This window comes from Schistocerca americana, unplaced genomic scaffold (assembly GCF_021461395.2).
Source record: "Schistocerca americana isolate TAMUIC-IGC-003095 unplaced genomic scaffold, iqSchAmer2.1 HiC_scaffold_14, whole genome shotgun sequence".
NCBI classification, from domain to species: Eukaryota; Metazoa; Arthropoda; class Insecta; order Orthoptera; family Acrididae; genus Schistocerca; species Schistocerca americana.
In genome coordinates, this window is record NW_025725481.1 from 16,135,923 (window position 1) to 16,149,574 (window position 13,652).

Sequence of the window (13,652 nt, forward strand, 5' to 3'; positions counted from 1 at the left end):
AGATACTTGTATCCCAAAAGAGAATCCTGTCGTTTCCATAGAAACGTTACTCTATTTAGAAGAAGAAGTCACAGAGCCCATTGTATTTCATAGCGACGCAATCTTGTGTTGATTCGTCAGTGTGAGAAAGCGAGGGATGCAGTAAAGAAGGAATAGTGCATCGGAAAGGAGATACTTGTATCCCAAAAGAGAATCATGTCGTTTCCATAGAAACGCTACTCGATTTAGAAGGAGAAGTCATAGAACACATAGTATTTCATACCGACGCAATATCTGTGTTAAATATTCAATGTGAGGGAGGGATGCAGTAAAGAAGGAATAGTGCATCGGAAAGGAGATACTCGTATCCCAAAAGAAGATCCTGTCGTTTCCATAGAAACGTTACTAGATTTAAAAGGAGAAGTCACAGAGCCCATTGTATTTCATAGCGACGCAATTTTTGTGTTGTTTCGTTAGCGTGAGAAAGCGAGGGATGCAGTAAAGAAGGAATAGTGCATCGGAAAGGAGATACTAGTATCCCTATAGAAACTCCTGTCGTTTCCATAGAAACGTTACTCGATTTAGAAGGAGAAGCCATAGAACTGATAGTATTTCATAGCGACGCAATTACTGTGTTAATTCGGCAGTGTGAGGGAGCGAGGGATGCAGTAAAGAAGGAATAGCGCATCGGAAATGAGATACTCGTATCCCAAAAGAAGATCCTGTCGTTTCCATAGAAACGTTACTCGATTTAGAAGGAGAAGTCACAGAGCCTATTGTATTTCATAGCGACGCAATTATTGTGTTGATTCGTGAGTGTGAGAAAGCGAGGGTGCAGTAAAGAAGGAATAGTGCATCGGAAAGGAGATACTCGTATCCCTAAAGAAACTCCTGTCGTTTCCATAGAAACTTTACTCGATTTAGAAGGAGAAGTCATAGAACACATAGTATTTCATAGCGACGCAATATCTGCGTTAAATAGTCAATGTGAGTGTGGGATGCAGTAAAGAAGGAATAGTGCATCGGAAAGGAGATACTCGTATCCCAAAAGAAGATCCTGTCGTTTAAATAGAAACGATACTCGATATAGAAGGAGAAGTCACAGAGCCCATTGTATTTCATAGCGACGCAATTTTTGTGTTGATTCGTCAGTGTGAGACAGCGAGGGATGCAGTAAAGAAGGAATCGTGCATCGGAAAGGAGATACTCGTATCCCAAAAGAAAATCCTGACGTTTCCATAGAAACGTTACTCTTTGTAGAAGGAGAAGTCTTAGAACACATAGTATTTCATAGCGACGCAATTTCTGTGTTAATTCGTCAATGTGAGGGAGCGAGTGATGCAGTAAAGATGGAATAGGTCATCGGAAAGGAGATACTCGTATCCAAAACGAAAATCTTGTCGTTTCCGTAGAAACGTTACTCGATTTAGAAGGAGAGGCCATAGAACTCATAGTATATCTTAGCGACGCAATTTCTGTGTTAATTCGACAGTGTTAGGGAGCGAGGGATGCAGTAAAGAAGGAATAGTGTATCGGAAATGAGATACACGTATCCCAAAAGAAGATCCTGTCGTTTCCATAGAAACGTTATTCGATTTAGAAGGAGAAGTCTCAGAGCCCATTGTATTTCATAGCGACGCAATTTTTGTGTTGATTCGTGAGTGTGAGAAAGCGAGGGATGCAGTAAAGAAGGAATAGTGCATCGGAAAGGAGATACTCGTATCCCAAAAGAAGATCCTGTCGTTTAAATAGAAACGATACTCGATATAGAAGGAGAAGTCACAGAGCCCATTGTATTTCATAGCGACGCAATTTTTGTGTTGATTCGTCAGTGTGAGACAGCGAGGGATGCAGTAAAGAAGGAATCGTGCATCGGAAAGGAGTTACTCGTATCCCAAAAGAAAATCCTGACGTTTCCATAGAAACGTTACTCTTTGTAGAAGGAGAAGTCTTAGAACACATAGTATTTCATAGCGACGCAATTTCTGTGTTACTTCGCCAATGTGAGGGAGCGGGTGATGCAGTAAAGATGGAATAGTGCATCGGAAAGGAGATACTCGTATCCCAAAAAAAATCCTGTCGTTTCCATAGAAACGTTGCTCGATTTAGAAGGAGAGGGTATAGAACAGGTAGTATTTCATAGCGACGCAATTTCTGTGTTAATTCGCCAGTGTTAGGGAGCGATGGAAGCAGTAAAGAAGGAATAGTGCATCGGAAATGAGATACTCGTATCCCAAAAGAATATCCTGTCGTTTCCATAGAAACGTTACTCGATTTAGAAGGAGAAGTCACAGAGCCCATTGTATTTCATAGCGACGCAATTTTTGTGTTGATTCGTCAGTGTGAGAAAGCGAGGGATGCAGTAAAGAAGGAATAGTGCATCGGAATGGAGTTACTCGTATCTCAAAAGAAAATCCTGTCGTTTCCATTGAAACGTAACTCGATTTAGAAGGAGAAGCCATAGAATACATAGTATTTCATAGCGACGCAATATCTGTGTTAAATCCTCAATGTGAGGGAGCGAGGGATGCAGTAAAAAAGGAATAGTGCATCGGAAAGGAGATACTCGTATCCCAAAAGAAACTCTTGTCGTTTCTATAGAAACGTTACTCGATTTAGAAGGAGAAGCCATAGAACTGAAAGTATTTCACAGCGACGCAGTTTGTGTGTTAATTCGCCAGTGTGAGGGAGCGAGGGATTCAGTAAAGAAGTAATAATGCATCGGAAATGAGATACTCGAATCCCAAAAGAAGATCCTGTCGTTTCCATTGAAACGTTACTCGATTCAGAAGGAGAAGTCACAGAGCCCATTGTATTTCATAGCGACGCAATTATTGTGTTGATTCGTCAGTGTGGGAATGCTAGGGATGCAGTAAAGAAGGAATAGTGCTTCGCAAAGGAGATACTTGTATCCCAAAAGAGAATCCTGTCGTTTCCATAGAAACGTTACTCGATTTAGAAGGAGAAGTAATAGAACACATAGTATTTCATAGCGATCAATTTCTGTGTTAATTCGTCAATGTGAGGGAGGGATGCAGTAAAGAAGGAATAATGCATCGGAAAGGAGATACTCGTATCCCAAAAGAAACTCCTGTCGTTTCCATAGAAACGTTACTCGATTTAGAAGGAGAAGCCATAGAACTGATAGTATTTCATAGCGACGCAATTTCTGTGGTAATTCGCCAGTGTGAGGGAGCGAGGGATGCAGTAATGAAGTAATAATGCATCGGAAATGAGATACTCGTATCCCAAAAGAAGATCCTGTCGCTTCCATTGAAACGTTACTCGATTCAGAAGGAGAAGTCACAGAGCCCATTGTATTTCATAGCGACGCAATTTTTGTGTTGATTCGTCAGTGTGGGAAAGCTAGGGATGCAGTAAAGAAGGAATAGTGCATCGCAAAGGAGATACTTGTATCCCAAAAGAGAATCCTGTCGTTTCCATAGAAACATTACTCGATTTAGAAGGAGAAGTCATAGAACATATAGTATTTCATAGCGACGCAATATCTGTGTTAAATCGTCAATGTGACGGAGCGAGGGATGCAGTAAAGAAGGCACAGGGCATCGGAAAGGAGATATTCGTATCCCAAAAGGAAATCCTGACGTTTCCATAGAAACGTTACTCTTTGTAGAAGGAGAAGTCTTAGAACACATAGTATTTCATAGCGACGCAATTTCTGTGTTAATTCGTCAATGTGAGGGAGCGAGTGATGCAGTAAAGATGGAATAGTGCATCGGAAAGGAGATACTCGAATCCCAAACGAAAATCCTATCGTTTCCATAGAAACGTTACTCGATTTAGAAGGAGAGGCCATAGAACTGATAGTATTTCTTAGCGACGCAATTTCTGTGTTAATTCGACAGTGTTAGGGAGCGAGGGATGCCGTAAAGAAGGAATAGTGCATCGGAAAGGAGATACTTGTATCCCAAAAGAGAATCCTGTCGTTTCCATAGAAACGTTACTCTATTTAGAAGAAGAAGTCACAGAGCCCATTGTATTTCATAGCGACGCAATCTTGTGTTGATTCGTCAGTGTGAGAAAGCGAGGGATGCAGTAAAGAAGGAATAGTGCATCGGAAAGGAGATACTTGTATCCCAAAAGAGAATCATGTCGTTTCCATAGAAACGCTACTCGATTTAGAAGGAGAAGTCATAGAACACATAGTATTTCATACCGACGCAATATCTGTGTTAAATATTCAATGTGAGGGAGGGATGCAGTAAAGAAGGAATAGTGCATCGGAAAGGAGATACTCGTATCCCAAAAGAAGATCCTGTCGTTTCCATAGAAACGTTACTAGATTTAAAAGGAGAAGTCACAGAGCCCATTGTATTTCATAGCGACGCAATTTTTGTGTTGTTTCGTTAGCGTGAGAAAGCGAGGGATGCAGTAAAGAAGGAATAGTGCATCGGAAAGGAGATACTAGTATCCCTATAGAAACTCCTGTCGTTTCCATAGAAACGTTACTCGATTTAGAAGGAGAAGCCATAGAACTGATAGTATTTCATAGCGACGCAATTACTGTGTTAATTCGGCAGTGTGAGGGAGCGAGGGATGCAGTAAAGAAGGAATAGCGCATCGGAAATGAGATACTCGTATCCCAAAAGAAGATCCTGTCGTTTCCATAGAAACGTTACTCGATTTAGAAGGAGAAGTCACAGAGCCTATTGTATTTCATAGCGACGCAATTATTGTGTTGATTCGTGAGTGTGAGAAAGCGAGGGTGCAGTAAAGAAGGAATAGTGCATCGGAAAGGAGATACTCGTATCCCTAAAGAAACTCCTGTCGTTTCCATAGAAACTTTACTCGATTTAGAAGGAGAAGTCATAGAACACATAGTATTTCATAGCGACGCAATATCTGCGTTAAATAGTCAATGTGAGTGTGGGATGCAGTAAAGAAGGAATAGTGCATCGGAAAGGAGATACTCGTATCCCAAAAGAAGATCCTGTCGTTTAAATAGAAACGATACTCGATATAGAAGGAGAAGTCACAGAGCCCATTGTATTTCATAGCGACGCAATTTTTGTGTTGATTCGTCAGTGTGAGACAGCGAGGGATGCAGTAAAGAAGGAATCGTGCATCGGAAAGGAGATACTCGTATCCCAAAAGAAAATCCTGACGTTTCCATAGAAACGTTACTCTTTGTAGAAGGAGAAGTCTTAGAACACATAGTATTTCATAGCGACGCAATTTCTGTGTTAATTCGTCAATGTGAGGGAGCGAGTGATGCAGTAAAGATGGAATAGGTCATCGGAAAGGAGATACTCGTATCCAAAACGAAAATCTTGTCGTTTCCGTAGAAACGTTACTCGATTTAGAAGGAGAGGCCATAGAACTCATAGTATATCTTAGCGACGCAATTTCTGTGTTAATTCGACAGTGTTAGGGAGCGAGGGATGCAGTAAAGAAGGAATAGTGTATCGGAAATGAGATACACGTATCCCAAAAGAAGATCCTGTCGTTTCCATAGAAACGTTATTCGATTTAGAAGGAGAAGTCTCAGAGCCCATTGTATTTCATAGCGACGCAATTTTTGTGTTGATTCGTGAGTGTGAGAAAGCGAGGGATGCAGTAAAGAAGGAATAGTGCCTCGGAAAGGAGATACTCGTATCCTTAAAGAAACTCCTGTCGTTTCCATAGAAACGTTACTCGATTTAGAAGGAGAAGCCATAGAACACATAGTATTTCATAGCGACGCAATATCTGTGTTAAATCCTCAATGTGAGGGAGCGAGGGATGCAGTAAAAAAGGAATAGTGCATCGGAAAGGAGATACTCGTATCCCAAAAGAAACTCCTGTCGTTTCCATAGAAACGTTACTCGATTTAGAAGGAGAAGCCATAGAACTGATAGTATTTCATAGCGACGCAATTTGTGTGTTAATTCGCCAGTGTGAGGGAGCGAGGGATGCAGTAAAGAAGTAATAGTGCATCGGAAATGAGATACTCGAATACCAAAAGAAGATCCTGTCGTTTCCATTGAAACGTTACTCGATTCAGAAGGAGAAGTCACAGAGCCCATTGTATTTCATAGCGACGCAATTTTTGTGTTGATTCGTCAGTGTGGGAATGCTAGGGATGCAGTAAAGAAGGAATAGTGCATCGCAAAGGAGATACTTGTATCCCAAAAGAGAATCCTGTCGTTTCCATAGAAACGTTACTCGATTTAGAAGGAGAAGTCATAGAACACATAGTATTTCATAGCGATCAATTTCTGTGTTAATTCGTCAATGTGAGGGAGGGATGCAGTAAAGAAGGAATAGTGCATCGGAAAGGAGATACTCGTATCCCAAAAGAAACTCCTGTCGTTTCCATAGAAACGTTACTCGATTTAGAAGGAGAAGCCATAGAACTGATAGTATTTCATAGCGACGCAATTTCTGTGTTAATTCGCCAGTGTGAGGGAGCGAGGGATGCAGTAATGAAGAAATAATGCATCGGAAATGAGATACTCGTATCCCAAAAGAAGATCCTGTCGCTTCCATTGAAACGTTACTCGATTCAGAAGGAGAAGTCACAGAGCCCATTGTATTTCATAGCGACGCAATTTTTGTGTTGATTCGTCAGTGTGGGAAAGCTAGGGATGCAGTAAAGAAGGAATAGTGCATCGCAAAGGAGATACTTGTATCCCAAAAGAGAATCCTGTCGTTTCCATAGAAACATTACTCGATTTAGAAGGAGAAGTCATAGAACATATAGTATTTCATAGCGACGCAATATCTGTGTTAAATCGTCAATGTGACGGAGCGAGGGATGCAGTAAAGAAGGCACAGGGCATCGGAAAGGAGATATTCGTATCCCAAAAGGAAATCCTGACGTTTCCATAGAAACGTTACTCTTTGTAGAAGGAGAAGTCTTAGAACACATAGTATTTCATAGCGACGCAATTTCTGTGTTAATTCGTCAATGTGAGGGAGCGAGTGATGCAGTAAAGATGGAATAGTGCATCGGAAAGGAGATACTCGAATCCCAAACGAAAATCCTATCGTTTCCATAGAAACGTTACTCGATTTAGAAGGAGAGGCCATAGAACTGATAGTATTTCTTAGCGACGCAATTTCTGTGTTAATTCGACAGTGTTAGGGAGCGAGGGATGCCGTAAAGAAGGAATAGTGCATCGGAAAGGAGATACTTGTATCCCAAAAGAGAATCCTGTCGTTTCCATAGAAACGTTACTCTATTTAGAAGAAGAAGTCACAGAGCCCATTGTATTTCATAGCGACGCAATCTTGTGTTGATTCGTCAGTGTGAGAAAGCGAGGGATGCAGTAAAGAAGGAATAGTGCATCGGAAAGGAGATACTTGTATCCCAAAAGAGAATCATGTCGTTTCCATAGAAACGCTACTCGATTTAGAAGGAGAAGTCATAGAACACATAGTATTTCATACCGACGCAATATCTGTGTTAAATATTCAATGTGAGGGAGGGATGCAGTAAAGAAGGAATAGTGCATCGGAAAGGAGATACTCGTATCCCAAAAGAAGATCCTGTCGTTTCCATAGAAACGTTACTAGATTTAAAAGGAGAAGTCACAGAGCCCATTGTATTTCATAGCGACGCAATTTTTGTGTTGTTTCGTTAGCGTGAGAAAGCGAGGGATGCAGTAAAGAAGGAATAGTGCATCGGAAAGGAGATACTAGTATCCCTATAGAAACTCCTGTCGTTTCCATAGAAACGTTACTCGATTTAGAAGGAGAAGCCATAGAACTGATAGTATTTCATAGCGACGCAATTACTGTGTTAATTCGGCAGTGTGAGGGAGCGAGGGATGCAGTAAAGAAGGAATAGCGCATCGGAAATGAGATACTCGTATCCCAAAAGAAGATCCTGTCGTTTCCATAGAAACGTTACTCGATTTAGAAGGAGAAGTCACAGAGCCTATTGTATTTCATAGCGACGCAATTATTGTGTTGATTCGTGAGTGTGAGAAAGCGAGGGTGCAGTAAAGAAGGAATAGTGCATCGGAAAGGAGATACTCGTATCCCTAAAGAAACTCCTGTCGTTTCCATAGAAACTTTACTCGATTTAGAAGGAGAAGTCATAGAACACATAGTATTTCATAGCGACGCAATATCTGCGTTAAATAGTCAATGTGAGTGTGGGATGCAGTAAAGAAGGAATAGTGCATCGGAAAGGAGATACTCGTATCCCAAAAGAAGATCCTGTCGTTTAAATAGAAACGATACTCGATATAGAAGGAGAAGTCACAGAGCCCATTGTATTTCATAGCGACGCAATTTTTGTGTTGATTCGTCAGTGTGAGACAGCGAGGGATGCAGTAAAGAAGGAATCGTGCATCGGAAAGGAGATACTCGTATCCCAAAAGAAAATCCTGACGTTTCCATAGAAACGTTACTCTTTGTAGAAGGAGAAGTCTTAGAACACATAGTATTTCATAGCGACGCAATTTCTGTGTTAATTCGTCAATGTGAGGGAGCGAGTGATGCAGTAAAGATGGAATAGGTCATCGGAAAGGAGATACTCGTATCCAAAACGAAAATCTTGTCGTTTCCGTAGAAACGTTACTCGATTTAGAAGGAGAGGCCATAGAACTCATAGTATATCTTAGCGACGCAATTTCTGTGTTAATTCGACAGTGTTAGGGAGCGAGGGATGCAGTAAAGAAGGAATAGTGTATCGGAAATGAGATACACGTATCCCAAAAGAAGATCCTGTCGTTTCCATAGAAACGTTATTCGATTTAGAAGGAGAAGTCTCAGAGCCCATTGTATTTCATAGCGACGCAATTTTTGTGTTGATTCGTGAGTGTGAGAAAGCGAGGGATGCAGTAAAGAAGGAATAGTGCCTCGGAAAGGAGATACTCGTATCCTTAAAGAAACTCCTGTCGTTTCCATAGAAACGTTACTCGATTTAGAAGGAGAAGCCATAGAACACATAGTATTTCATAGCGACGCAATATCTGTGTTAAATCCTCAATGTGAGGGAGCGAGGGATGCAGTAAAAAAGGAATAGTGCATCGGAAAGGAGATACTCGTATCCCAAAAGAAACTCCTGTCGTTTCCATAGAAACGTTACTCGATTTAGAAGGAGAAGCCATAGAACTGATAGTATTTCATAGCGACGCAATTTGTGTGTTAATTCGCCAGTGTGAGGGAGCGAGGGATGCAGTAAAGAAGTAATAGTGCATCGGAAATGAGATACTCGAATACCAAAAGAAGATCCTGTCGTTTCCATTGAAACGTTACTCGATTCAGAAGGAGAAGTCACAGAGCCCATTGTATTTCATAGCGACGCAATTTTTGTGTTGATTCGTCAGTGTGGGAATGCTAGGGATGCAGTAAAGAAGGAATAGTGCATCGCAAAGGAGATACTTGTATCCCAAAAGAGAATCCTGTCGTTTCCATAGAAACGTTACTCGATTTAGAAGGAGAAGTCATAGAACACATAGTATTTCATAGCGATCAATTTCTGTGTTAATTCGTCAATGTGAGGGAGGGATGCAGTAAAGAAGGAATAGTGCATCGGAAAGGAGATACTCGTATCCCAAAAGAAACTCCTGTCGTTTCCATAGAAACGTTACTCGATTTAGAAGGAGAAGCCATAGAACTGATAGTATTTCATAGCGACGCAATTTCTGTGTTAATTCGCCAGTGTGAGGGAGCGAGGGATGCAGTAATGAAGAAATAATGCATCGGAAATGAGATACTCGTATCCCAAAAGAAGATCCTGTCGTTTCCATTGAAACGTTACTCGATTCAGAAGGAGAAGTCACAGAGCCCATTGTATTTCATAGCGACGCAATTTTTGTGTTGATTCGTCAGTGTGGGAAAGCTAGGGATGCAGTAAAGAAGGAATAGTGCATCGCAAAGGAGATACTTCTTTCCCAAAAGAGAATCCTGTCGTTTCCATAGAAACATTACTCGATTTAGAAGGAGAAGTCATAGAACACACAGTATTTCATAGCGACGCAATATCTGTGTTAAATCGTCAATGTGAGAGAGCGAGGGATGCAGTAAAGAAGGAATAGGGCATCGGAAAGGAGATACTCGTATCCCAAAAGAAAATCCTGACGTTTGCATAGAAACGTTACTCTTTGTAGAAGGAGAAGTCTTAGAACACATAGTATTTCATAGCGACGCAATTTCTGTGTTAATTCGTCAATGTGAGGGAGCGAGTGATGCAGTAAAGATGGAATAGTGCATCGGAAAGGAGATACTCGTATCCCAAACGAAAATCCTATCGTTTCCATAGAAACGTTACTCGATTTAGAAGGAGAGGCCATAGAACTGATAGTATTTCTTAGCGACGCAATTTCTGTGTTAATTCGACAGTGTTAGGGAGCGAGGGATGCCGTAAAGAAGGAATAGTGCATCGGAAAGGAGATACTTGTATCCCAAAAGAGAATCCTGTCGTATCCATAGAAACGTTACTCATTTTAGAAGAAGAAGTCACAGAGCCCATTGTATTTCATAGCGACGCAATCTTGTGTTGATTCGTCAGTGTGAGAAAGCGAGGGATGCAGTAAAGAAGGAATAGTGCATCGGAAAGGTGATACTTGTATCCCAAAAGAGAATCCTGTCGTTTCCATAGAAACGCTACTCGATTTAGAAGGAGAAGTCATAGAACACATAGTATTTCATAGCGACGCAATATCTGTGTTAAATAGTCAATGTGAGGGAGGGATGCAGTAAAGAAGGAATAGTGCATCGGAAAGGAGATACTCGTATCCCAAAAGAAGATCCTGTCGTTTCCATAGAAACGTTACGAGATTTAAAAGGAGAAGTCACAGAGCCCATTGTATTTCATAGCGACGCAATTTTTTTGTTGTTTCGTCAGCGTGAGAAAGCGAGGGACGCAGTAAAGAGGGAGTAGTGCATGGGAAAGTAGATACTCGTATCCCAAAAGAAAATCCTGTCGTTTCCATTGAAACGTAACTCGATTTAGAAGCAGAAGACACAGAACACATAGTATTTCATAGCGACGCAATATCTGTGTTAAATCGTCAATGTGAGGGAGCGAGGGATGCAGTAAAGAAGGAATCGTGCATCGGAAAGGAGATACTCGTATCCCTAAAGAAACTCCTGTCGTTTCCATAGAAACGTTACTCGATTTAGAAGGAGAAGCCATAGAACTGATAGTATTTCATAGCGACGCAATTACTGTGTTAATTAGCCAGTGTGAGGGAGCGAGGGATGCAGTAAAGAAGGAATAGTGCATCGGAAATGAGATACTCGTATCCCAAAAGAAGATCCTGTCGTTTCCATAGAAACGTTACTCGATTTCGAAGGAGAAGTCACAGAGCCCATTGTATTTCATAGCGACGCTATTTTTGTGTTGATTCGTCAGTGTGAGAAAGCGAGGGATGCAGTAAAGAAGGAATAGTGCATCGGAAAGGAGATACTCGTATCCCTATAGAAACTCCTGTCGTTTCCATAGAAACGTTACTCGATTTAGAAGGAGAAGCCATAGAACTGATAGTATTTCATAGCGACGCAATTACTGTGTTAATTCGCAGTGTGAGGGAGCGAGGGATGCAGTAAAGAAGGAATAGTGCATCGGAAATGAGATACTCGTATCCCAAAAGAAGATCCTGTCGTTTCCATAGAAACGTTACTTGATTCAGAAGGAGCACTCACAGAGCCCATTCTATTTCATAGCGACGCAATTGTGTGTTGATTCGTCAGTGTGAGAAAGCGAGGGATGCAGTAAAGAAGGAATAGTGCATAGGAAAGGAGATACTTGTATCCCAAAAGAGAATCTTGTCGTTTCCATAGAAACGTTACTCGATTTAGAAGGAGAAGTCATAGAACACATAGTATTTCATAGCGAGCAATATCTGTGTTAAATAGTCAATGTGAGGGAGGGATGCAGTAAAGAAGGAATATTGCATCGGAAGGTAGATCCTCGTATCCCAAAAGAAGATCCTGTCGTTTCAATAGAAACGATACTCGATTTAGAAGGAGAAGTCACAGAGCCCATTGTATTTCATAGCGACGCAATTTTTGTGTTGATTCGTCAGTGTGAGACAGCGAGGGATGCAGTAAAGAAGGAATAGTGCATCGGAAAGGAGTTACTCGTATCCCAAAAGAAAATGCTGACGTTTCCATAGAAACGTTACTCTTTGTAGAAGGTGAAGTCTTAGAACACATAGTATTTCATAGCGACGCAATTTCTGTGTTAATTCGTCAATGTGAGGGAGCGAGTGATGCAGTAAAGATGGCATAGTGCATCGGAAAGGAGATACTCGTATCCTAAACGAAAATCCTGTTGTTTCCGTAGAAACGTTACTCGATTTAGAAGGAGAGGCCATAGAACTGATATTATTTCTTAGCGACGCAATTTCTGTGTTAATTCGCCAGTGTGAGGGAGCGAGGGATGCAGTAAAGGAGGAATAGTGCATCGGAAATGAGATACTCGTATCCCAAAAGAAGATCCTGTCGTTTCCATAGAAACGTTACTCGATTTAGAAGGAGAAGTCACAGAGCCTATTGTATTTCATAGCGACGCAATTTTTGTGTTGATTCGTGAGTGTGAGAAAGCGAGGGATGCAGTAAAGAAGGAATAGTGCATCGGAAAGGAGATACTCGTATCCCTAAAGAAACTCCTGTCGTTTCCACAGAAACGTTACTCGATTTATAAGGAGAAGTCATAGAACACATAGTATTTCATAGCGACGCAATATCTGCGTTAAATAGTCAATGTGAGGGAGGGATGCAGTAAAGAAGGAATAGTGCATCGGAAAGGAGATACTCGTATCCCAAAACAAGATCCTGTCGTTTCCATAGAAACGATACTCGATTTAGAAGGAGAAGTCATAGACCACATAGTATTTCATAGCGACGCAATATCTGTGTTAAATAGTCAATGTGAGTGTGGGATGCAGTAAAGAAGGAATAGAGCATCGGAAAGGAGATACTCGTATCCCTAAAGAAACTCCTGTCGTTTCCATAGAAACGTTACTCGATTTAGAAGGAGAAGCCATAGAACTGATAGTATTTCATAGCGACGCAATTACTGTGTTAATTCGCCAGTGTGAGGGAGCGAGGGATGCAGTAAAGGAGGAATAGTGCATCGGAAATGAGATACTCGTATCCCAAAAGAAGATCCTGTCGTTTCCATAGAAACGTCACTTGATTCAGAAGGAGAAGTCACAGAGCCCATTGTATTTCATAGCGACGCAATTTTGTGTTGATTCGTCAGTGTGAGAAAGCGAGGGATGCAGTAAAGAAGGAATAGTGCATCGGAAAGGAGATACTTGTATCCCAAAAGAGAATCCTGTCGTTTCCATAGAAACGTTACTCGATTTAGAAGGAGAAGTCATAGACCACATAGTATTTCATAGCGACGCAATATCTGTGTTAAATAGTCAATGTGAGTGTGGGATGCAGTAAAGAAGGAATAGTGCATCGGAAAGGAGATACTCGTATCCCAAAAGAAGATCCTGTCGTTTAAATAGAAACGATACTCGATATAGAAGGAGAAGTCACAGAGCCCATTGTATTTCATAGCGACGCAATTTTTGTGTTGATTCGTCAGTGTGAGACAGCGAGGGATGCAATAAAGAAGGAATAGTGCATCGGAAAGGAGATACTCGTATCCCAAAAGAAAATCCTGACGTTTCCATAGAAACGTTACTCTTTGTAGAAGGAGAAGTCTTAGAACACATAGTATTTCATAGCGACGCAATTTCTGTGTTAATTCGTCAATG